The following is a 23,744-nucleotide window of genomic DNA, read 5'->3' as shown; positions in this document are numbered from 1 at the left end:
CACAGACTCTGTTCCCAAATTAAACATTTTGTGCTTGTACAGCTGTTCAAATGTTGGTGAACTGAAGATGAAAAGGTTCTTAGGAAGGGAAGAGAGGTGGGTGCCTAATAAGGGGAGGGGAGCACTGTGGGGGAGTTCTTGGAGGGGGAGCTGGAGGTCAGGTAGCAGAGATTACAGAACAGTTGGAGAAGTTTATAATCCAGTTAGTGAGCACATAAAATGTTTTTTAAATTATTAGGTCTAGATAAATGTAGGTTAAGGGGGCCCACTATGATCAAGTATTTAAAGGCATACTTTTAAGTGGAAAACTTGAGAAGTGGCTATTCCCCTCCTCTAATCAGTAGAAGCCAGAGGAAACAGGAAATAAACAAAAACTGCTAAGATGGCATCTTAAGGTCATTGTGAGGCCCACTTTTCAAGATCTGACAACTGTTAAACACTAAAATGGGTCACAGAGGATGGCTGTCACCATGGCTGTGACTCTCCTCCAGAGGTATTTATGGAAAGAACAGAGCCTTTGTGTTCCACAATGCTGCAGGTAACATCCAGGGTAGACACAGAGGCATGTCCTGGATGAGCTAGCTCCCCAGGTTGTCTTCTAGACTGGGAAAGAAAAGAACTCTTATGGCATTAGAGGCCTTTAGCAGCAGCTAGAGAGAAATGGACAGATGAAAGGCCCACGGTCCCCACTGGCCCACCTCTCACCAACATGCCAGAGACCCTTCATTAAGCCGCCTCTGTGTCATTTGTTTCATGAACTTGTACCTTGATCTTTGCTTACAGGGATGTGAGCCATCTTGGCAAATGTTTTTTTAGAAAGCCTTTGCTCACAAAAATTCTGTCCGCAATATTTGGATTGGCTACCAGGCTTCTCATTTTCCACACAAGTTGTTCCCAACTTATCTCTGGGTCTCTTCCAGAAAGGCATGAATTATTTGGTGGTGATGTAACTTGAAACCCAGATTCCACTTGGAAACCATTTTCATAGAGGTTGGCTGGGTGGTAAGGAATGGAAATTGGGACTAGAGAAGAAGAGAGTGAAGAGGTTTAAAAAAAAATCCAGGTTTAGCCAGATAGTATTTTCCATGCAGCTGAGGGAGCAAGAGGCCCTGCCTTCAGTAGACAAGGCCCCAGGGCTCACAGAGTCAGAGAGCTGTGCTGGGCACTGGCTGTCTGGCTCCCCTGCAGTTCCAGAGCATGGCCCTGGAGAGGCTGTCCTCTGGTCTTGGCTATGACACCTTTTACCTGTATGGTGCTTTATGGTTTCAAAAGCACTTTCACACACTTGTCTTATTTGATCCTCACAATTATGCTATGAGAGAGGTAGGACACAAATTATTACCCCCATTTTAGAGATTAAGAAACTGAGGATCAGGGCAGTCAGACAATGTGCTATCACACAGATAGCAAGTGGAAAGCCAGAACTCCAGCCCAGGTCTTCTAACTTGAGCTCATTTACTCATCCTTGTGAGCAGTCCAGTGTGCCTTTGAAATCAGAGAATTCTGGACCTTCTCTCCAGAAAGATAAACTTGGAATTTTTAGATGCTGAAACTCAACATAGACTCCAGGTAAAATTCCCATACTTTCAGCCACCCTTATGAATTCTTGCGAATGTGTGCATGCCTTGCTTCCCTGACCAGACTGCAAGCTCCTTGGAGGTTCAGGCTGTGTGTTTTCTCTTCCTTCCCATTCGCTCTCATAACTGTCACAGAGCCAAGCACCTAGCCAAAGCTGTTGCATTGCCAGGAAGAGGTAAGGCAAAGTAAAGAAAGCAAACTAAGTAAGTGGGACAGATGTCCATTTCCACATTTGACCACATGTCCTACAAGAACTGGTATCCTTGTACATGTTCTGTCCAAGACAGTCATCTGCCAGCCACACTATTTCCCAAATCCTAGAATACAGCAGTTTCCCATGGTGGCAGCAGTAATATCTTCCTCCTCGACATAATTTTCCAGGCACAAGATGGGCTCACAAGCATGAAGAGGTAACAAACTCAGTGATCTCACACCCCAGGATCCTGATGTAAGTAAAGAAGGCAGACTGGCTGCCTTAGCTGGGGAATAGAGGTGGGTCCATGGGAGGGGCTGTAATGAGCTTAAATTGAGAGGGAGGGGTGGTAGTGAAGCAGGAGCAGCAAGAGCATCCAAGGAACACTGCTGAGGACATCTGGGTGACCAGAAGGAGAGAGTGCCTTCTGGCAGTGGGAGGGGTAAATGTGCCTGGGGGATGCCTCAGTAAGGCGGAGCCCAAGGCCAGTGACATTCTCTGACCACAGTGTTCACTTGGCACCAAACCTCAGGGCCATCTTGCTTCATCTCCCTAGAACTCATCAGCAACTGTGACTCCAGTTTTCTCACCAGAGCTACAGGGAGGAAACACTCAGTGATAATCCAAAGGCAAGGACAATTGACTAGTTAAACAGAGATGGCCCCAGTTTAAGACCTTTGCCCCGTTGCTACCCTGCCACCTCTTCGTTACCCTGTATCGCAAGTCCTTACTTTCCCAGGTTTGGTGGAGAAGGAAAAGGATTCCAAGACTGTTGTAAGCAAGTGGGGCCACTCCCAATAAATGAGACCATCCCGTACCCTAGGGACTGACTCAGTTGAGTTTCACTGGTCAGAAGAATCTGAATTTCAGACAAAGGAGGTCTCTGTTTCTTACCTTGTAGATAACAATGACTCTACTATGAGAACAATTCTAGGGTGATACAATATTACAGAGAACCAGGACCCTAGAGATTATTACATATTCATCCAACAACCTCGTTGACACATGAGGGGACTTAAGAAAATGGCAATGGCATCAGTGTCCAAACCAACCAGGAAGTTAGTGAAAGAATCTGCACTAGAACCCAGAAGTCTTGACCCAATACCACACTAGCCCTTCTCCTATCTTACCCACCCTGGCCCTCTTAGATGGCAAAGGTTTCCACCCAGGGGCAACTCTGAGCAACCAAGGAAGGAAGGTCTGAATTTGCAAAACTGCTTTGTGGAAACTACTGCTCTTTAGGAGACCTTCTTATGTTGCAGCCAGCCCTGGGACTGTGTCCTTGCCTCCCTGCATCCTGTAGGGAGAGAGAGAACCGAAATTTTTGTTCTAAAAGCCCTTCTGGCCACCAAGCCTGCCCCCTCTGGCCAAACCCAGTACCTGATTTCATCCTAGTGGACCTCCACCCACCAGTCTTGGTGCCTCCTCCTGGAGCAAAGGGGCTGATACCTTGTCAGGTACAAGGTGGAAGTGGAACATGTTGCACAGACATCCCATAAATGCTCTACAAGTGAATAACTAAGGTTCCACATCTCCTACACTGCATCCAGTTCACACTTCCAAAAGCATCTAGCAAACTTGCATTCAACCTGTGGATCAGATTAGGTCAAATAAACAGATATTTATTAAGGTATTATTGGAAAGGCAATGTACAGGTGCTGAGCTCTACACAAAGACATGCCCGAGTCCCTGCCTTCAAAGGACTCAAAAGCTAACTGGGGGAGACCAGGTGATATTTTATTTTAAGTTAATATCGCAAGGTAGCGATACAAGAAGTGCCATGAAGCAACAAGTAACCATTTGCAAAATTACTGGAATAGAAAGTCTGTGTGTTGGTACACAGGAAAAAACACTGTGAACTGAACAGTTCAGGGAAGCTTGTAGAAAGGGAAAAACCTCATCAGGGCTTTGAAGGATGGGTAGAATTCAAAGGAGTGGAGAGAAGGTTTGAAAGAGCATTACAGAAATTGGTAACTGAGAAAAGATACAAAAATAGGAAAATGCAAGTGTGTTGAGGGTAGTAAGTAAAGATAATTGCAATAGTAGATGATGCTTATCATGTATCAGACACTGTTCTCAGCTGTTACATTGTCTCAGCTAACATTAATTCTTCTGATTCTCATGCAGTTCAAATTAGTACTATTATTATCGCATTTTTATAGTCAAAGACACTGAGGCATAGAGAGGCTTAAGTAATTTACCTGAGGACAGTGCTTATAAGTGACTGAGCTGGAATTTGAGCCCAAAGGCTACATATTTGGCCACTGCTTCTCTCACTGTGGCTAGAAGGGTTGATTTCTTGGAAAGGTGTGTTGGTGGCAGATCATAGAGGATCTGGAATACTACGTTACAAACTTGGACTTGACTTTGTGGTCAAAAGGAGAAACATGAAAAGTTTCTGAGCAGGCTGGCGCCTGGGTGGCTCAGCTGGTTAAGTGTCTGACTCTTAATTTTGGCTCAGGTCATGACCTCACTGTTCAATTCATACGATCAAGCCCCACTGTCAGCACAGAGCCTGCTTAGGATTTTCTCTCTCTCTCTCTCTCTCTCTCTCTCTCAAAACAAATAAATAAACATAAAAAAAAACCCAAAAGTTTCTGAGCAGGGAAGTGGATCTCAATTTAGGGCATTAAATTGAGACACTGTACACAGGAAGGAAATCCTAAGGACACCTTCACATTTTAAAAAAGCACAGAGAAATATATTAGTACATAGGTACAGATGCCCTTCCTTTTCGTAGAGAACCTTGTGCAGTTACTTCCATTGGCTTCTGAGATCTTAAGCTAAAAGGGGATAAATCCTTGGTTGGTGGCATGGAGGGAACAACCAAAATGTAAACAGACCTGAAATCTACCCAGGTATGTGATCAAAAGCCAGGGGCTGAGATAGGCTTAGAGGATAGTGTTTACAGGGAGATAGGAGACCTCGGATCAGGAACAGTGGGGAAGAGTGGAGGGAAGAATATGTCAGACAGCAAGTGAGAGCTCAGCAAAATGAGTTGGAACCCTGGGTGTATAGTTCAGTGATATCTTAAGCATGATTGAATCAAAGTTTCTGGAAGAGGCAAAAATATTGTCAGCTATCTCCTTGATTATTTTGTAATAGCAGATAATCTCTTTAGTCCCTTCCCTCTTTTTACAGGCTAAAATGGAAAATCTTTTCTCATGCACAGAATGCTTTTATTTCTCTCTGTGTCTTTTAAGACTCGATTTTGCTAATACATTCTATCCAGCACTATAAAGCCGAGCTTGTTCTCATGACCATCCACTCTAATGAATGTGGGACAGATGAAGTAATAAGAACTTTGAAAGGGTGGTGATGGAAATAAGAGCATCTTTTTGTATTTTCCAGGAACTGTATGCACAAAGAAGCCTGCTCAAGCCAATAGAGTAAAAGCATTGGATAATTTGATTTCTGAGCAGAGATTAGATAATTGTCATGGATGGGACTTTGGGAAGGGTCACAGGAGTTGAAGCATCATCCTGTTGAGATGGTCTTCAGGGAATATTGGGTGTACGTGAGTGTTATTTGGCTCCTGAGTCACAAAGCATGGGTTGTAGGGCTGGCCTTAGCCCAGGCTCCAGGAAAAATTATGTATTTATCCTTATAAATTGTGGTATTCAGTGTAACAATTGCCTTGATTTATGGCCACGCCTTCATGACCCCACTTTTGGAAATGGACTCCAAATCTGAGTTCCAAGCAGCTGTTTTATGTCTACCCACAGGAAGCCAATAAATAAATGATGTGGGGGTGGGTGAAATGGTTTGTGAATGCCCAAATCTGTTCTCTTGAACATGCATTTTTGTTTGAAGAAAGAGTTGATTAGTTTGTGTTTAAGTGAGGGCAAAAAACACTCTAATGTAAGAAAATCAAATGTGTAGATATCCCCTCTCCAATCACATGTGTGGCATTGATAAGCTGTGGCTGTTGGTCTTTCCTTCCTTTGCTATCTTCTCATCTTCTCAGCTGCTATGATTTGAGAAGACTTAAACCCAGGCCTAATGCTGAATCATTTCTGGCTGGTGCTGTGCACAAGGGGTTTGGAAATAAGTCACATACCCAGACCCAAGTGCTAGGAACCAAGTGACTACATCCAGGCTCCCATGTTGACCACAAATTCTTCCCTTTAAGCCAGGTCTTGGATAACTACTACCCAGAACTAACCTGGGTACATGGGTGGCCCCACAGCCAAAGTTCTATGTTGGCCCTTCCCTGTATGTTGGCCCAAATCCCAGAGGTGAGCTATTACCCTGGTTTCCTCTCCTAAGTTCTTACTTCTTTCCCGATTACTTCTTACTTACTTTCTTCTCCTTCTAGAACTAGATTCCATCCATCCTTGTCCCTTCTTCCCACAAGCTGGGGTTTTCTGATGCCAGGTCATGGAATGATTATGCCATGGGACAGGGCACATTTGTCTAATTGGACCCTCATATTGAGTCCTGTTGATTTAATTCAGTGTTTCTCAACAGGAGTGGAACCACCCCTGAGGGATGTATTGGAAACTCAAGGGGGCATTTTTGATTGCCACAATTATTGGGAGGGGCACTAGTGGCATTTAGTGAGAGGGAACCAAGGATGCTATTGTGCAATTGTGTGCAGCACAGGCACCTTAACCAAGAAATGTTGTGTGTCCCGTATAACCTTCAAAAGTCACACTGGACATTTGTGTGCAAAAATCTGTTTATAATTGTCTGGATGTGGAATTCAGTCCCATTTTACTTGGAAATACAAGTTACTTTTGCATAGTTTTAATATACATGGAATTTTCCATACATGCCCTCTAAGCATTTTTAAAGAAAGAGAAGACTGTACTGTGTTTTGTTCAGAACTTTACCAGCAATAGTCATAATTTCAGAAAAGTATCTCACTGACAGTGACATCGTTCTTGGTATTTGAGTTGCCAACACACCTGTCTCTGTCTACATTTGTCTCTGCCACATTCACTGTGATCTCAAAGCAATGGACTACTTTATTCTATCTTCTAGTTAGTCATCCCCAAGCATTAATATACTCTAATACATATTAAAATTTTATTACAAAATATTCCTCTTCTAACAGTATTTTTCTTTATTTTTATAGTTAGGATGTTATATTAAAAATATGTATATAGGTGGTTTATTATCTGTGAATTTCTTTTCATAGTAGTAAATGGGACTTAACAAAACATTCATTTAAAATTAGGTCATTGGCTTTCTGCGCTACCCAGGGAGGGGTCTATAATGGCGTTGTTTTATGTTCCCATTGTAACTTAAAAGGAAACTTTCACAGTGTCTGGAGCCCTTGACGTCCTGCAAATGAAGGAGTAGGATGCCCTCAAATTCCTTGCAGCAGGAACCCAGTTAAGTGGTACCAACCTTGTGTTGGTATTCCAAATGGAACAGTACATCTACAAAAGGAAAAGTGATGGTATCTACGTCATGAATCTGAAGAGAACTTGGGAGAAGCTTCTCTTGGCAGCTTGAGCCATTGTTGCCGTTGAAAACCTGGCTCAGGGGTGCCTGGGTGGCTCAGTCGGTTAAGCGTCTGACTTCAGCTCAGTTCATGAACTCACGGTTTGTGAGTTCGAGCCCCGTGTCAGTCTCTGTGCTGATAGCTTAGCGCCTGGATCTTGCTTCAGATTCTTTGTCTCCCTCTCTCTCTCTGCCCCTCCCCCACTCGCACTCTGTGTCTCAAAAATAAACAAACATTTAAAAAAAAGAAAACCTGGCTCATGTCAGTGTCATATCATCCAGGAATACTGGCCAGCAAGCTGTGCTGAAGTTTGCTGCTGGAGCCACTCCTATTGCTGGCTGCTTCACTCCCAGAGCCTTCACTAACCAGATCCAGGCAGCCTTCTGGGAGCTGAGATTTCTCGTGGTTACTAATCCAGGGACTGACCACCAGCCTCTCAGAGAGGTGTCTTATGTTAACCTGCCTACCATTGTTCTGTGTAACAGAGACTGTCCTCTGTGCTATGTGGACATTGCCATCCCTTGCAATAACAAGGAAGCTCACTCAGTGGGTCTGAAAATTGATGCTGACCTGGGGAGTTCTGTGCATGTGTGACACCATTTCCCATGAACATCCATGGAAGGTCATGCCTGATGTCTACTTATACAGAGACCCTGAAGAGATTGGAAAGGAAGAGCAGGCTGCTGCTAAAAAGGCTGTGACCGAAGAGGAATTTCAGGGTGAATGGACTACTCCAGCTCCTGAGTTTATGTGATTCAACTTGAAGTCACAGACTGGTCTGAGGGCATGCAAGTTTCCTCTGTCCCTATTCAGCAGTTCCCTACTGAAGACTGGAGCACTCAGTCTACCACTGAAGACTGGTCTGCAGCTCCCACTCCTCAGGCCACTGAGTGGGTAAGAATAACCACTGAGTGGTCTTAAGCTGGTCTTCCACAAAGGCAAATAAAATGAAATAAGGTTGATGGAAAAGAAACAGTTTCTTTAAAAAACAATTAGCTCATTGGCCTCATCAGATTAAGAATCCTTTGGGGCGCCTGCGTGGCTCAGTCGGTTGAGCGTCTGACTTTGGCTCAGGTCATGATCTCGTGGTCCTTGGGTTCGAGCCCCGCGTCAGGCTCTGTGCTGACGGCTCAGAGCCTGGAGCTTGTTTCAGATTCTGTGTCTCCCTCTTTCTCTGACCCTCCCCTGTTCATGCTCTCTGTCTCAAAAATAAATAAATGTTAAAAAAAAAAAATTAAAAAAAAAAAAGAATCCTTGACCTCAGTGGATATTGCGGCACTGTCTGTTGAAAGCAAGAAAAGACTGAAGATGAGGTCAGTGCCTTCCCAGGGGAAGGCTGTGGCTGCCTATCAAGGGGTCTCATAGGTAGTATCCCCTTGACCACCTTCCAAATTTTATTGTTTATGCTCATCAGGATCTCAGAAGTTTCCAGAATTCAAGGTCACTTGAATCAGGCAAAACCATAAGTTTACTCAATAGTCAACTTACAAATTTACAGTGGGAGACATTTCTTCCCAGGGACTGAAGGTCTTATGTCCACTGTCCAAGGCAGCCAATCCTAGGAACAAAATGAACATGAATGCTGAACAAAGAGTGCAAAGGGTACTGAAGAGAGATCAGAAGAGACACTCCAATCCCCCAGCAGAGCATACTTCTCCAGCAGCCACAAAGGGCAGGGTCTCTCCTCTGCACAGTGCTTGGGTTTTCACTTTCTGTAGCCCAAGTTGATTACTTCCCCTTCTGGCCATACCGCCATCCAGTTTTCACCCAGTCTTCCTCCAGGCAGTGTACAATTCGATTGATTAAATATCCTCTGCTAAATGACCTTCACATCCTGGACTTGGCTTCCTCTGATTGCACCAAATCACCTATCTTGATTGGAGCTTTGTGAGGTCCACGCATTTTACAGTGTCTTGTTTTACTCCCACAGATGACTAATCATATCCCCATTGTCTGTGAATTTTACTAGTTCAACTCAGAAGGTGACCTTATGTCCCTAATCTCCAAATTCATGGAGAGGCAGGCTTCCCACTGTTGCGTCCATATCCTGGTGTCAGAAATGAGGGCTGAGGCTTTCTCAGAATCTTTTCCTGCTCTGCATTAGTCCCTCTAGCTGGGACAGTTTTTCTGATTCTTATCTCAACTTGATAAAGAATAGTCCTGCCTCACTCCAGCTTCCCACTGATCCCTCTGCCCCCAGCCACCCTAGGTGGCAAACTTCTATAATAGATCAAGCTGGAGGCCACCCAAATCATGATAGTAACTGATTATGGGTCAGAATAAATAATACAGGCATCAGGGTATTTGTGGGATTTTTGGATTTGGGTTTATGGTTTGTTGCTTTTGAATATAGAGTGATTTTTACTTACATAAACTGGTCAGATGGAATGATAAGCTGATTAACTGAACTGTTTAGTTAATTAAGAGATAGTATATATGAAATAGATGAACAATGGTTCTCACAGAATTATTAATGAAATATGGTTAATTCAAAATCTAAATGAACTGTAGTTATTTTCTCATTTTTCAGAAGAGTTCAGGGAAGCATTCTTGCCCCTCTGCACCTTTCATGACTGTATTATGGACTGAAGTAATGTTTCCTGCAGCTTTTCATGTCAATCACCCAAACCCTCTCAAGTCCCTATTAGTGTTCTCTGTATTCTTTCACTTTCCAGAGTTGAAACTTTAACTATTATATTTGCATCAGTAAGAACTTCACTTACTTACTTATTTATTTATATTAAAGTTAGTTAACATACAGTGTAGTATTATTGGTTTTAGGAGTAGAACCCAGCGATTCATCACTTACTTATAACACCCAATGCTCATTCCAGCAAGTGTCCTCCTTAATGCTCGTCACCCATTTAATCCATCTGCTCCCCCCTCCGGCAACCCTCAGTTTATTCTCTGTATGTAAAAATCTCTTACGGTTTGCCTTCTTCTGTGTTTTTACCTTATTTTTCTTTCCTTTACCCTATGTTGATCTGCCGTGTTTCTTAAATTCCACATGTGAGTGAAATCATATGATATTTATCTTTCTCTGACTGATCTATGTCTCTTAGCATGATAATACTCTAGTTCCATCCACGTTGTTACAAATAGCAAGATTTCATTCTTTTTGATCACCAAATAATATTACATTATATATATATATATATATATATATATATATATATATACACACACACACACACACACACACACACACACACACACACACACACCATATCTTTATCCATTCATCAGTTGATGGACATTGGGCTCTTTCCATAATTTGGCTAGTGTCAGTAGTGCTGCTATAAACATTGGGGTGCATTTGCCCCTACAAATCAGCATTTTTGTATCCTTTGGAAAAACATCTAGTAGTGCAATTGCTGGGTCATAGGGTAGCTCTATTTTTAACTTTTTGAGGAAACTCTGTACTGTTTTTTCCCCCAGAGTGGCTATACCAATTTGCATTCCCACCAACAGTGCAAACGTGTTTCCTTTTCTCCACAGCCTCACCAACATCTGGTTTCCTGAGTTGTTTATTTTAGCCCTTCTGACAGATGTGAGGTCATATTTCATTGTGTTTTTGATTTGTATTTCTCTGATGATGAGTGATGTTGAGCCTCTTTTCATGTCTCTGTTAGCCACCTGGATGTCTTCTTGGAAAAGTGTCTATTCATGTCTTCTGCCCATTTGTTCCCTGGATTTTTTTGGGGGGGTATTGAATTTGATAAGTTCTTTATAGAGTTTGAAAACTAACCCTTTATCTGATATGTCATTTTCAAATATCTTCTCCCATTCCATCAGTTGCCTTTTAGTTTTGTTGATTGTTTCCTTCACTGTGTAGAAGCCTTTTATCTTGATGAGATCCCAGTAATTCATTTTTGCTTTTATTTCCCTTGCCTCTGCAGACATAACTAGTAAGAAGTTGCTGCGGCTAAGGTCAAAGAGATTGCTGCCTGTTTTCTCCTGTAGGATTTTGATGGTTTCTTGTCTCACATTTAGGTCTTTCATCCATTTTGGATTTATTTTTGTGTATAGTGTAAGAGAGTGGTCCAGTTTCATTCTTCTGCACATTGCTGTCCAGTTCTCCCAGCACCATTTGCTAAAGAGACTGTCTTTTTTCTAATGGATACTTTCCCCGCTTTGTCAAAGATTAGTTGGCCATATATTCTGGGGTCCATTTCTGGGTTCTCTGATCTGTTCCATTGATCTATGTGTCTGTTTTTGCACCAGTACTGTCTTGATGATTACAGCTTTGTAATACAGCTTGAAGTCTGGAATTGTGATGCCTCCAGCTTTGATTTTCTTTTTCAACATTACTTTGGCTATTCAGGGTCTTTTCTGGTTCCATATGAATTTTACAATTGTTTGTTCTAGCTCTGTGAAGAATGCTGGTGTTACATTTATAGAGATTGCATTGAATGTAGAGATTGCTTTGCATAGTATCAATATTTTAACAATATTTGTTCTTCCAATCCAGGAGCATAGAATATTTTCCTATTTTTGGGGGGTCTTCTTCAATTTCTTTCATAAGCTTTCTATAGTTTTCGGCATAGACATCTTCTACCTCTTTAGTTAGCTTTATTCCTAGGTATCTCGTGGTTTTTGGTGAAATTCTTAATGGGATCAATTCCTTGATTTCTTTTTCTGCTGCTTCATTATTGGTGTATAGAAATGCAACTGATTTCTGTATGTTGATTTTATATCCTGTGACTTTGCTGAATTCACATATCAGTTCTAGAAATTTTTTGGTGGAGTCTTTTGGGTTTTCCATACAGAGTATTATGTCATCTGCAAAGAGTGAAAGTTTGACTTCTTCTTTGTCAATTTGTATGCCTTTTATTTCTTTTTGTTGTCTGATTGCTGAGATTAAGACTTCCAGTGCTATGTTGAATAATAGTGGTGAGAGTGGACACCCTTGTTATGTTCCTGACCTTAGGGGGAAAGCTCTCAGATTCTCCCCATTGAGAATGATATTAGCTGTGGGCCTTTCATATATGGCCTTTAGGAGGTTGAGGTATGTTCTTTCTTTCTTTTTTAATTTTTTTTTTTAACGTTTATTTATTTTTGAGACAGAGACAGAGCATGAATGGGGGAGGGTCAGAGAGAGGGAGACACAGAATCCGAAACAGGTTCCAGGCTCTGAGCTGTCAGCACAGAGCCTGATGCGGGGCTTGAACTCACGGACCGGACCGTGAGATCATGACCTGAGCCGAAGTCAGCCGCTTAACCGACTGAGCCACCCAGGCACCCCGAGGTATGTTCTTTCTACCCCTACTTTCTTCAGGGTTTTTATCAAGAAAGATGCTGTATTTTGTCAAATGCTTTTCCTGAATCTATTGACAGGATCGTGTAGTTCTTATCCTTTCTTTTATTAATGTAGTATATTATGTCGATTGATTTGCAAATATTGAACCAGACCTGCAGCCCAAGAATAAATCCCACTTGACCATGATGAGAAATTCTTTTAATGTTCTATTGAATTCAATTTGCTAGTATCTTGTTGAGAATTTTGCATCCAGTTTCACCAGGGATATTGGCCTCTAGTTCTCCTTTTTAGTGTGATTTTGTCTGGTTTTGGAATCAAGGTAATGCTGGCTTCATAGAATGAGTTTGGAAGCTTTCCTTCCATCTCTATTTTTTGGAACACTTTGAGAAGAATAGGCATTAATTCTTCTTTAACTGTATGGTAGAATTCCCCTGTGAAGCCATCTGGTCCAGAACTCTTGTTTGTTTGGAGATTTTTGATAACTGATTCAGTTTCTTTGCTGGTTAGAGGCCTGTTCAAATTTTCTGTTTCTTCTGTTTCAGTTTTGGTAGTGTGTGAGTCTCAATAATTTGTCCATTTCTTTCAGATTGTCCAGTTTGTTGGCATGTATTTTTTCTTATAACCGTATTTCTTTGGTGTTGGTTGTGATCTCTCCTCTTTCATTCATGATTTTATCTATTTGGGTCCTCTCCCTTTTCTTTTTGATAAGTCTGGCTAGGGGAAGAACATCACTTTAACCTCTCTATAGCTTCAGCTCATTCTTTCATCAAGTTTGTTGATTTAATATAGAGAAGCCTCCCCCACCAAATCAAGAATTTATATTAGTGTATTTCTGTAAGGCTTTAATTTAATGTCTTCCATTCTTCTCCATTAGAAGAAGATGACAGTAAATATAGCACAAGCTCATAATTTTCCTAAGAGTTTTTAAATATAGGATGAACATTAAACTGAAATTGAAGTGTAAGAAATATCTGAAATTGTACTGCATTTATTCATCATTTAATTATTCATTACATGAACATTTATTAAGCATCCATCATGTGGCAGACACTGTATTAGGAAATAGAAATAGCAAGATAGCAAGTCATGGCTCCAATTTTCTCAAGGAGCTCCACAGTTTAAAAACGGAGAGACACATATGTAAAAATAAAATTTCAACTCAGTGTAATGGGTATTACTATGGAAGTTTGATGAAAGCTCAGTGGTAGCACAAAAAAAACTAAAGGACCAACTCTACCTAAGGATAAAATTTTCCTAAGGAGGAAAGTAGCCTCCACAGAGGAAGATACTTATACTGAGTTTTGAAAGAGAGGTAGACATTTTCCCACTAGACACAGAAAAGAGGGATATTTCAGACAGAAGAGCATGTGCTAATGTACAGAGGCAAGTAACAATAATGCAGCTTCTGGGAACTGGAAACAGTTTCATGGGTCTGGTGCCTAAGACAAGACCTCATAAAGATGAAGCTGGAAGGGCTAGATCCTAAATGGTCTTGAATGCCCTGACAAAGGGTTTGGATTCATTTATTTGGTAGTGGGCAGTAATTGATGAGTGCTAAACAGGGAAGTGACACAATCATATCTGTGTTAGGTAAGATCACAATGGATTCTATGTAGATGGATATGTGGTAAGACCGGAGGTAAGAAGTATAACTGAAATAGGTGGCTGGCCACTGAAGATTTATGATTCAGTGATTCAAGATTCTACAGTATTGAGTGGATTCTGGGAAGCCTTTGCTTCACCAGGGTCGACCTATCCCAGCTCTCTCCAAGTGGAGCCATGTGACCAGTTTTTGCTAAAAGAATGTGAGTTAAAGTGTGTAGGTCATTTTGAGCCAAGGGGGTTAAGTGAATCTATCCTATACAGTTTTCACTTCCACAGAAAACCTGAAGGCCTCATGTTGAAAATGGTTTTATCACAAGATGGAAGGAACCTGAATGCCTGAGTCAGAAAAGGGGTGCCCAGGAGAGTCACCCAGCCAATTACACTTATGTTGAACTTCACATGAGTAAAAAAAAAAAAAGTTGTGTGTATTAAGCCTCAGAGATATAAATATCATTAAAAAAATACCTTTTGGGTTACCCTGACTAATACAGGAAGAGTATTAGGAGATGTTTGTGATACTTGAGGTAAAATAGAGACTTTGCATGTTATATGCTAAAGTATAGGAGCCCTTGAAGAAGATTAAGTGGAAGATGGAAGAAAGAAGGATAATAATTTATAGATAATGTTAAGAAAACAGAAGGAGACAGGATCCAGAGCGCAGGAAGCAATAGCTCCTTCAACAGGAGAAGGGAAGGAGCGATATCTATTTAAAACAAGAGGAAAACACTGCTATAGGTAAGCAGTAAGAAACTGCCTACTAGTGACATTTTCTCTGTGTAGTAGGAGGTAAAGACATCTGCTGAGAAAGTGAGAGTATGGCAGTAAGAGTTTTGAGGAGCAAGAGAGCTGTGCAGAGATATTTAACAAGTGAAAGACACCAGCCCACATGGTTGAATGAATTTTCTTCAGCCCAGCTCATCATTCTAGGAGTAGGGGTCAAAAAGGTGGATTTTAGGATTAATCCAAGATTAAAGGATTGCAGAGTAGGTACAATGCAAAACAAAGGAATGATGGAAATGACCCAGTAAGTCTGGATGGGTTTCAGTACTGTTACCAAGGACCCAACAATAATTCAGTGGCTCAGACAAGATAGAATCTTCCCATTCTGGGTACACTGGAATAAACATAGTCCACACAGGATGCAGGGAATAAAAACCTGGATAGATGGGATATAGCATCTTTTTCAAGGACTCTGAAAATTAAATAGTAGCTGGTGGTTGGGGGAAAGGACTAGAATTTGAAGTACCATCAAACTGGTGGTGAGTTTATTATCCTTTCCTTCCAATATATCAGGGTGAACTGTAAGCAACACAAAACTTGGAGGTGGGCATCTGCACAGACAGAGAGAGCTCCAGGAGAAGCTATCTATTTCTGGCCCCCAAAGCATGGAAGTCTCCTAATTCTCAAATGGGGGAAACCCTTGCCCCTTATCTTTTCTTCATTCTTTCATACCCCACCCTCTAAGAAATCCCATAACAGCAGTGGCAGTGGCAGCAACTGTAGTGACAACTGGCCTGCAGGATTCTAAAAGGCTGAGGGAGGGGAACCTTCCTCTCTGATTAGAGGAGCTGTGATTCTCAGAGGGTTAGACAAATCCCCATTACTTTTTATCTTCTCTGTGTTATCATACTGGTTAGCCCTGAACATCATTGTAATTACAAAAAGTGTGCAACATAGTGGATAAATATAACCCAAATTCTTGCTGGATAACTCCAGGTAACCAGACAGTACTGAAGAAATTACCATAGGGAGGATATTGGAAAAGCCCTATAAAGTTGCTTATGAACTCATTTCCAAGTATACACACATGGATCTAACCCTAAACAGCATGCCAGAGACTGTAAGAACTAATCTACAGAATTAACCACTGCCAGGGTCCCAAACTATCCACTGGGTGGTGCACATGCAAGACAGATCTGAATAGCACTGAGAAATCTTTGCAATTAGACATTATATTGAAGCCACAGAAAGCTGGTTGGAACGTGTACCTGAACCCAACTGGATTGGTTGTCTGTTAAAACAAAACAAATACCCAGAATCCCATAATATAATATTCAAAATGTCCAAGATACAATCCAAAAATAATCAACACATAAAGAACTAGGAAAATCTCAACCCTGTGTGGTAAAAGATAATCAATATATGCCAATGCCAAGATGACACACATTATCTGATAATGAAAGCAACTATTATGAAAATACTCCAAAAAGTAAAGGCAAACACTCTTAAATATAAAAAGCTAAAAAGTCTCAGCAAATAAATTAAAGATATAAAGAAGAAACAAAGGGCAATTTTAGAATTAAAAAACACAAAACTGTAAAACAAAAACTAAATGGGCCCAACATCAGTAGTGAGATGGCAGAGGAAAGTATAAGTGAACTTGAAGACAGATCAATAGAATTTACCCAAAGTGAATGAGAGAGGAGACAGATTTTTTTTTTAAGAATAGAGTTTCACACACCTGTGAAATAATAACAAATGATCTAGCATTGATGTCATCAGAGTCCCACAGGGAAGGATAGAAGTGGAGTGTAGAAAAAGTATTTGAAGAAATGATGGCTAAAAATTCCCAAATTTTGTCAAAGGCATAAATCTACAGACTCAAGGAGTTCAGAAAACCTCAACAGGATAAACCCAAAGAATTCTGTGCCCAGACACATTGTTAGCAAACTTATAAACTAACCACAAAGAAAAACACTTGAGGGTGCCCAGAGGAAAAGGACTTATTATTTAAAGGCAAACAATAATTTGAATAACTATAGAATTCTTACTAGAGACTATGGAGGACAGAAGGAAGTGGAACAACATTCATAAAACGCTAGAAAAAAAACACTGAAACCAGAATTCTATATCCAATAAAACAACCTTTAGGAAGGAAGATGAAATAAAGACATTCTCTCTCTTTTTTTTATTTATTTTTACTTTTTTTATATTAAACATAATTTATTATTGAATTGGTTTCCATACAACATCCAGTGCTCATCCTAACAGGTGCCCTTCTCAGTGCCCATCACCCACTTTTACCTCTCTCCCACCACCCCCCCATCAACCCTCAGTTTGTTTCTCAGTACTTGTCTCTTATGGTTTGCCTCCCTCCCTCTCTGTAACTGTTTTTTCCCCTTCCTCTCCCCCCATGGTCTTCTGTTAAGTTTCTCAGGATCCACATGGGAGTGAAAACACATGGTATCTGTCTTTCTCTGCCTGACTTATTTCACTTCACGTAATACCCTCCAGTTCTATCCACATTGCTGCAAATGGCCAGATTTCATTCTTTCTCATTGCCAAGTAGTATTCCATTGTATATATAAACCACATCTTCTTTATCCATTCGTCAGTTGATGGACATTTAGGCTCTTTCCATATTTTGGCTGTTGTTGAAAGTGCTGCTATAAACATTGGGGTACAAGTGCCCCTATGCATCAGCACTCCTGTATCCCTTGGGTAAATTCCTAGCAGTGCGATTACAGGGTCATAGGGTAGATCTATTTTTAATTTTTTGAGGAACCTCCACACTGTTTTCCAGAGCAGCTGCACCAGTTTGCATTCCCACCAACAGTGCAAGAGGGTTCCCTTTTCTCCACATTCTCTTTACCATCTATAGTCTCCTGATGTGTTCATTTTAGCCACTCTGACTGGTATAAGGTGGTATCTCAGTGTGGTTTTAATTTGTATTTCCCTGATGATGAGTGATGTTGAACATCTTTTCATGTGTCTGTTGGCCATCTGGATGAAAGACATTTTCAATGAAGGAAAACTAAGAGCAAGCAGACCTACCCAAAAATAATTGCTAAAGAAAATCCTTCAGACTGAAGAAAAATGTTACTAGAAGGAAACTTGGGACATCAGAAATGAAGAGAAAGCAAGGAAATAGCAAATATATAAGTAAATATGAGTATTCTCACCTTGAGTTCTTTAAAATACTTTTCTAAAGCAAAAATTAGAAAATATCTAAAACTGAACAAAAATGAAAATGCAACATATCATAATATGTGGATGCAATTAAAGCATTGCTTAGAGAAATATTTATAGCATTAAATGCTTTATTGGCAAAGATGAAAGTTCTCAAATCAATATTCTAAACTCCACCTTGAGAAACTTAAAAATGATGAGTAAAATAAAACTCAAATAAGCAGGATGGAAAAAATAAATATAAGAGCAAAAAATCAATGAAATTGAAAACAAGACCAACAAAAAAAAAATCGGTGAGATCAAAAGCTCAATAAAATTAATCAATCTTTAGCCAGAGAGGAGAGAAATTGCCACTATCAGGAATGAAAGAGAGGATATGACTATAGACCCTGCAGACATTAAAAGAATAAGTCTGGGTGGCTCAGTTGGTTTGAGTGTCTAACTTTGGCTCAGATCATGACCCCATGGTTCATGAGTTTTAGCCCCTCATCTGACTCACTGTTATCAGCGCAGAGCCCGCTTCAGATCCTCTGTCCCCCTCTTTCTCTGCCCCTCTCCCACTTGCACACTCTCTCAAAAATAAACATTATAAATAAATAAATAAATAAATAAATAAATAAATAATAAGGGAATACAGTGAAGAACAACTCAACACACAAATTTTCAACAACTTAGGTGAGATGGACTAACTTCTTTAACCTACATAGTACCAAAGCTATTAAAGAGATAAATTCATAGTTTAAAATCTTCCAAAGAAGAAAGCTCCAAGCCCAGGCAGTTTCACTGGTGAATGTGCAAAATGCTTAAAGAAGAATTAATATTATTTCTACACAATTTCTTCCAAAAAACAGAAGAGGGGTAACACTCCCCAGCTTACTTTATGAGGCTAGCATTATCTTGATATAAAAACCAAACAAAGTACTGGAAAAGAAAACTAGAGGTGAATATACTCCATTATCAGAGACATAAAAATCCCAACAAGATATTAGCAAATTGAATCCAGTAATATATAAAAAGAATAATATACCAGAATCAAGGGAATTTATCCTATTAATGTGATGTTGTTCAATATCTCAAAGTCATTCAATGTCATCTATCATATTAATATCAAAAAAGATGAAAAGGCAAACCACAGACAGAAGATCTTTGCAAAATAAAACATGTATCTGACAAAGGACTTATATTCAGAATATATTTTAAAAACTCTCAAGACTTGACAGAGACAAATTGAACAAAAGATTTGAGCAAATATTTTACCAGAAAAAGTATATTGATGGCCCACAAGCTCATGAAGAGATGTACCAAATCATTAGCCATTAGGAAAATGCAAATTAACAGTTTACTCAGTATGGTGGCTGAAATTTAAATACTGACAATATTAAGCCTTGGTGAATGTAGAGCAACTGGAGTCCTCATATATCACAAGCAAGAATGTAAAATATAGAACCACTTTGAAAATCAGTTTAGCAATTTTTTAAAAAGTTAAGCATATACTTACCATATGGTTCAGCAATTTCCCAGATATCTACCCAAGAAAAATGCAAACACATCGTCACAAAACCGGTATATGAATATTTACAGCATAAGCATTTATAATAGTCATAAATGTAGCCATATAAATGTCCAACATCTAGTGAATCAAAATACAGCATATCCACACAATGGGCTATTACTCAGTAATTAAGAGGAATGAGCTACTGGTACACATAACAACATGGATGAATCTCAGAAACACCGTGCTAAATGGAAGAAATTAGTCACAAAAAGCAACATACTATATGATTCCATGTATATGAAATTCTAGAAAAGGTAAAACTACAACGACCTAAAGCAGACCAGTGGTTCCCTGGGGCAAGCATAGACTGCAAAAGGGCAGAAGGAAACTTTTTGTGGGTAATAGAAGTTTCTAAACTGGATTTGGGGCGGGGGGGGCGGTGTATGGATGCACATATATATGCAATTTACCAAAGTTCATCAAGCTATACACCTAAAATGAATGAATATTATATGTAAATCATGCCACAGTGCAGATGGACAAATAAAAGTGAAGATTAAATAAGGAAGTTTTCACACAAATAAAACTTCAGTGCCAGCAGCTGTGAACCAAAAGAAACACTAGAAAGTTCTTCAGGCTGAAAGAAAATGATCTCAGAAGGTAGCATGAAAGGGCACTGGAAAGGGTAAATACATGGTTAAATATAAAAGAATATTGACTGTTTGCATCAGAACAATAATAGATGCATATGTAGAAGTAAGATACATGACAAGAATAGCACAAATTGTGGTGGGCACTAAATACAGTTAAACTGTTGCAAAGGTCCTTGCCTCATTTAGGGAGTGGTAAAATCAAGAGTACTCATTTAAGGTAGACTATAACACATCAAGGATGCTTATTGTAGTGTCTGTAACAACTAAGAGAACTATGTAAGATGTATAACTATAAAGTGAACAGAGAAAAATGGAATAATAAAAAATGTTTTCATAATGCAAGAGAAGGCAGGAAATGAGAAAAAAAGGAACAAAGCACAAGAGAACAAATAGCAAGGTATTAGACTCAAACTCTACCATTAATTATTAATAATTTTAAATGTCAGTAGTCTATAATCCAATTAAAAGACAGTTTGTCAGACTGCATTTAAAAAACACAAAACCCAGCTATATGCTATTTATTCACCAGAGTCACACATTAAGTAAAAAGAGGATGTTTGAAAATAAAAGGATGAGAAAAGATCTACTACATAAACACTAATTAAAGTAAATCTGACAAAATTAAATATCAGCAAAGTGCACTTGGAGGTAAGAAGTATCACTAGAGACTAAAAGGGATATTTTGTAATTATGAGAAGACATTTTAAAATACTACCCATTTCTATCTTCCTTTCTTGTGTTAAGTGCCATAATTATCTAATAATAGAGTAACTACCTTCTGGTAAGATGATGATTCCAAAATATCTTGTCATTTCAAGCACAAAAATATCATGAAGCCGGTTTTTAAAAAAGTATTGCCCATCCATGCATCACATTAGACTTTTAAGAATGGCACCTTTGAAAATGTTGGGACTGTTACATTTGCTGATCACCAAGGGTTTTATTTGTACCTATAGCATTAACATGTGGAGAAATACTCACTGTATCTGTCCTATTTAATAGTCTATTTCCTCTTTATTCTTCTGAAGTCATGGGTAATAAATTCACTCAAAAAAACAGGAGTTAGTTAGCACTGTCCAAACAGACTAGTTTCATCAGCTTAATGAAAATAGTTTGGAAAAAGATGAGACCTTCAACAGCTGTTATGTGTCTTGATCAGAGTTCAGTCATTACCTGTCTTTAAAAAAAACTTTAACTTCATGTTCAGCTATTTTCTTTTTCCGGGTCCACACCTAGCTTCTAATGTATCCTCAAATAGAAAGCAATGAATGTAAAGCTATAGAACTTTGTATTAATGTCAGGTTCTGTTACTATTTTTCACCAGACTCTGAATGTCATCATTCAGAAACCACATATGGCTCAGTGAGGTGCTTTTGTTCATAAAAACCCTTTGGTTTTTCTCAGTGAGCAGTAGTCAGAGGTAGAGACACTCTCTAAACATTGAACCAGGAGCTATTCAGGTAGGACACTGTGTAGGATAAGCAGAACGTGTCCATCATTCAACAACTTCATTTGAATGAGGACCAGCAACAAAACAACAACAAAATGGAGGGGCAGTCATGTCTAAGCTTTGATGTGTTATAAGCTGGTCAAAGCAAAATTAACTGTATGGCACACTGAGATTGGAAGATTTGGGGAGATGTGGCCAGGGTCCAGGGCTCTCAGAGGAGGAGGAGCTAAGATTTCTGAATGATGGAGCAAGAAAGAGCTAGGGAGGGGAGCATAAAAACCTTGGCCTCACTTGCCTCCCTGTTTTTGCCTCCGGCCAATACTCCCTGTGGGTCAAACACAACTGGAAAGTAGAAGGCAAGTTGGGGCAGCCTCTCCAAGTGCAAAGCAAGATGGAGAAAGGTATAGATGGCATCTGGATGGGCATAGGAAGCTATCTAGCACAGGAGGCTGTTGCAACTGTCTAGATAACGACCACCTACTGAACTTGAATCTCCATTCTGCCATAAACTGTGTGCTCTGTGTCATTGTGAAAACCATTTAACTGGTCTGAGCCACAGTGTCCTACTCTGTTAAAATGTGGGGGAATATAGCTACCTCTCAGAGTTATTGTGAGGATAAGGTTAATACTTGTAACATTTAGTGCAGTGCCTGGCACAGAGTAAGAGCTAGACAAATGATGTTACCTTCTCTTCTCCATTAAATATATTCTCTGCTTGTCTAGAGATCTTTCTTTTTAATGTTAGCATGCTTTAGAAAAATCCTCTTATTCCTAAAGACCCAAGGGAAGTGTCAGGATCATTCCTATGTCAGATACATTACAGTAATAATTGCCTTGGTCAGGGTACTATTTAAGCAGAAAACATCTTTTATTCTTGAGAAATGTTGCATACACTACAAGGGACTAATTTGACCCTTAGCAAATAATTCAATATAAGCTCCCACTTATTTACCAGAAGCAGCAGTTTATTTCCTAGGACTGCTAGACACTGGCATCAGCTGTACCCTATTTGTTTGTGTCAGGTAATGAGATGCTCTGCATGCAGAACGCTTTCATTTGGGGAGGCTCAGAAGATTTGTCATAAGCCAATTGTTCATTCCAAGGATTAGAAGAGCATTTTTTATTGTAAATTGCACACCAATTTGCAATGTCATTTCCAAGTTCTGATGGAAAGTCTATAATGTATTCCTATAATCATCTAATGTTTTTATCTATGATCCCTCAAGCTGGAATATTTTCTGCCATTCCATTCACCCAGATTAATTCCAAAACAATGATGTTTGCCCTGCTGGCAAGGCCTCCAGAGGAGTATAGACCATGCCCAGGCTGCAGGCTTCCCCTGTGGGGTGCTCTGATGACAAGGGAAAAAATGAAGGTATTGAATGCAGTATGGAGAAAGGCTCACAAAATGATACTAATGCTTCTGTGTATATCCACTTTCCACTTTACCCAGCAACCTCACAGCCACTATGTTGATTGATGATTACCTCCTTGTTTTTTACAAATGAGAAAACTGACACTCCAAGATCTAAGCAGCTTGCTTCCACAAGTTGGGTTGACACAAGGATTAGAATACAGAACTTCCTATTCTAAAGTACTTGTCCGGGGATGAAAACGTAAGCTTACATCCTAGAGTAACCTGCTGACTGTGTGCTGTCTGTAAAGCAATAAGACAAGACCACCAGAGCTTCACCAGTAAAAAAGAAAGCAGACTTTAGAGTTTATTTATTGGCCTGACAAAAAGACACTCATCAGTTAAAAAAAAAAAAATCATTGACTAGTTCGCTGAGGGGGAAAAGTCAGAATTTTGTAAGTGCTTTAGAAAAGTGGAAGAGATTCAAGATGTTTATGCTAATTAAGGATTGGAAACTAATACTCTGATAGAATGGAGCCAGTCCAAAGGTCTTATGTGATTGGTTAAAACAAGTGCCATTGGGGCACCTGGGTGGCTCAGTTAGTTAAGCGTCCAACTTCAGCTCAGGTCATGATCTCACCATTTGTGAGTTCAAGCCCTGCATTGGGCTCTGTGCTGACAGCTCAGAGCCTGGAGCCTGCTTTGGGTTCTGTGTCTCCCTCTCTCTCTCTCCTCCCCTGTTCATGCTCTGTCTCTCTCTTTCTCTCAAAAATAAATAAACATTAAAAAAAATTA

The 23,744-nt window shown here is 39.9% G+C and overlaps 1 long non-coding RNA gene and 1 pseudogene across 4 annotated transcripts in view; both read left to right on the top strand.

The window, feature by feature from the left end:
* LOC132683667 (uncharacterized) overlaps positions 1 to 23,744 on the top strand; it is a 70,144-nt gene that overhangs the window by 22,564 nt on the left and 23,836 nt on the right. The window lies entirely within an intron of this gene.
* On the top strand, positions 1,198 to 8,613 carry LOC132684304 (small ribosomal subunit protein uS2B pseudogene; annotated as a pseudogene).

This window comes from Panthera onca, chromosome C2 (assembly GCF_046562875.1).
Source record: "Panthera onca isolate mPanOnc1 chromosome C2, mPanOnc1 haplotype 2, whole genome shotgun sequence".
NCBI lineage: Eukaryota > Metazoa > Chordata > Mammalia > Carnivora > Felidae > Panthera > Panthera onca.
Note: the sequence above shows the minus strand (reverse complement) of the source record. Positions and strands in the feature narration are given on the sequence as shown.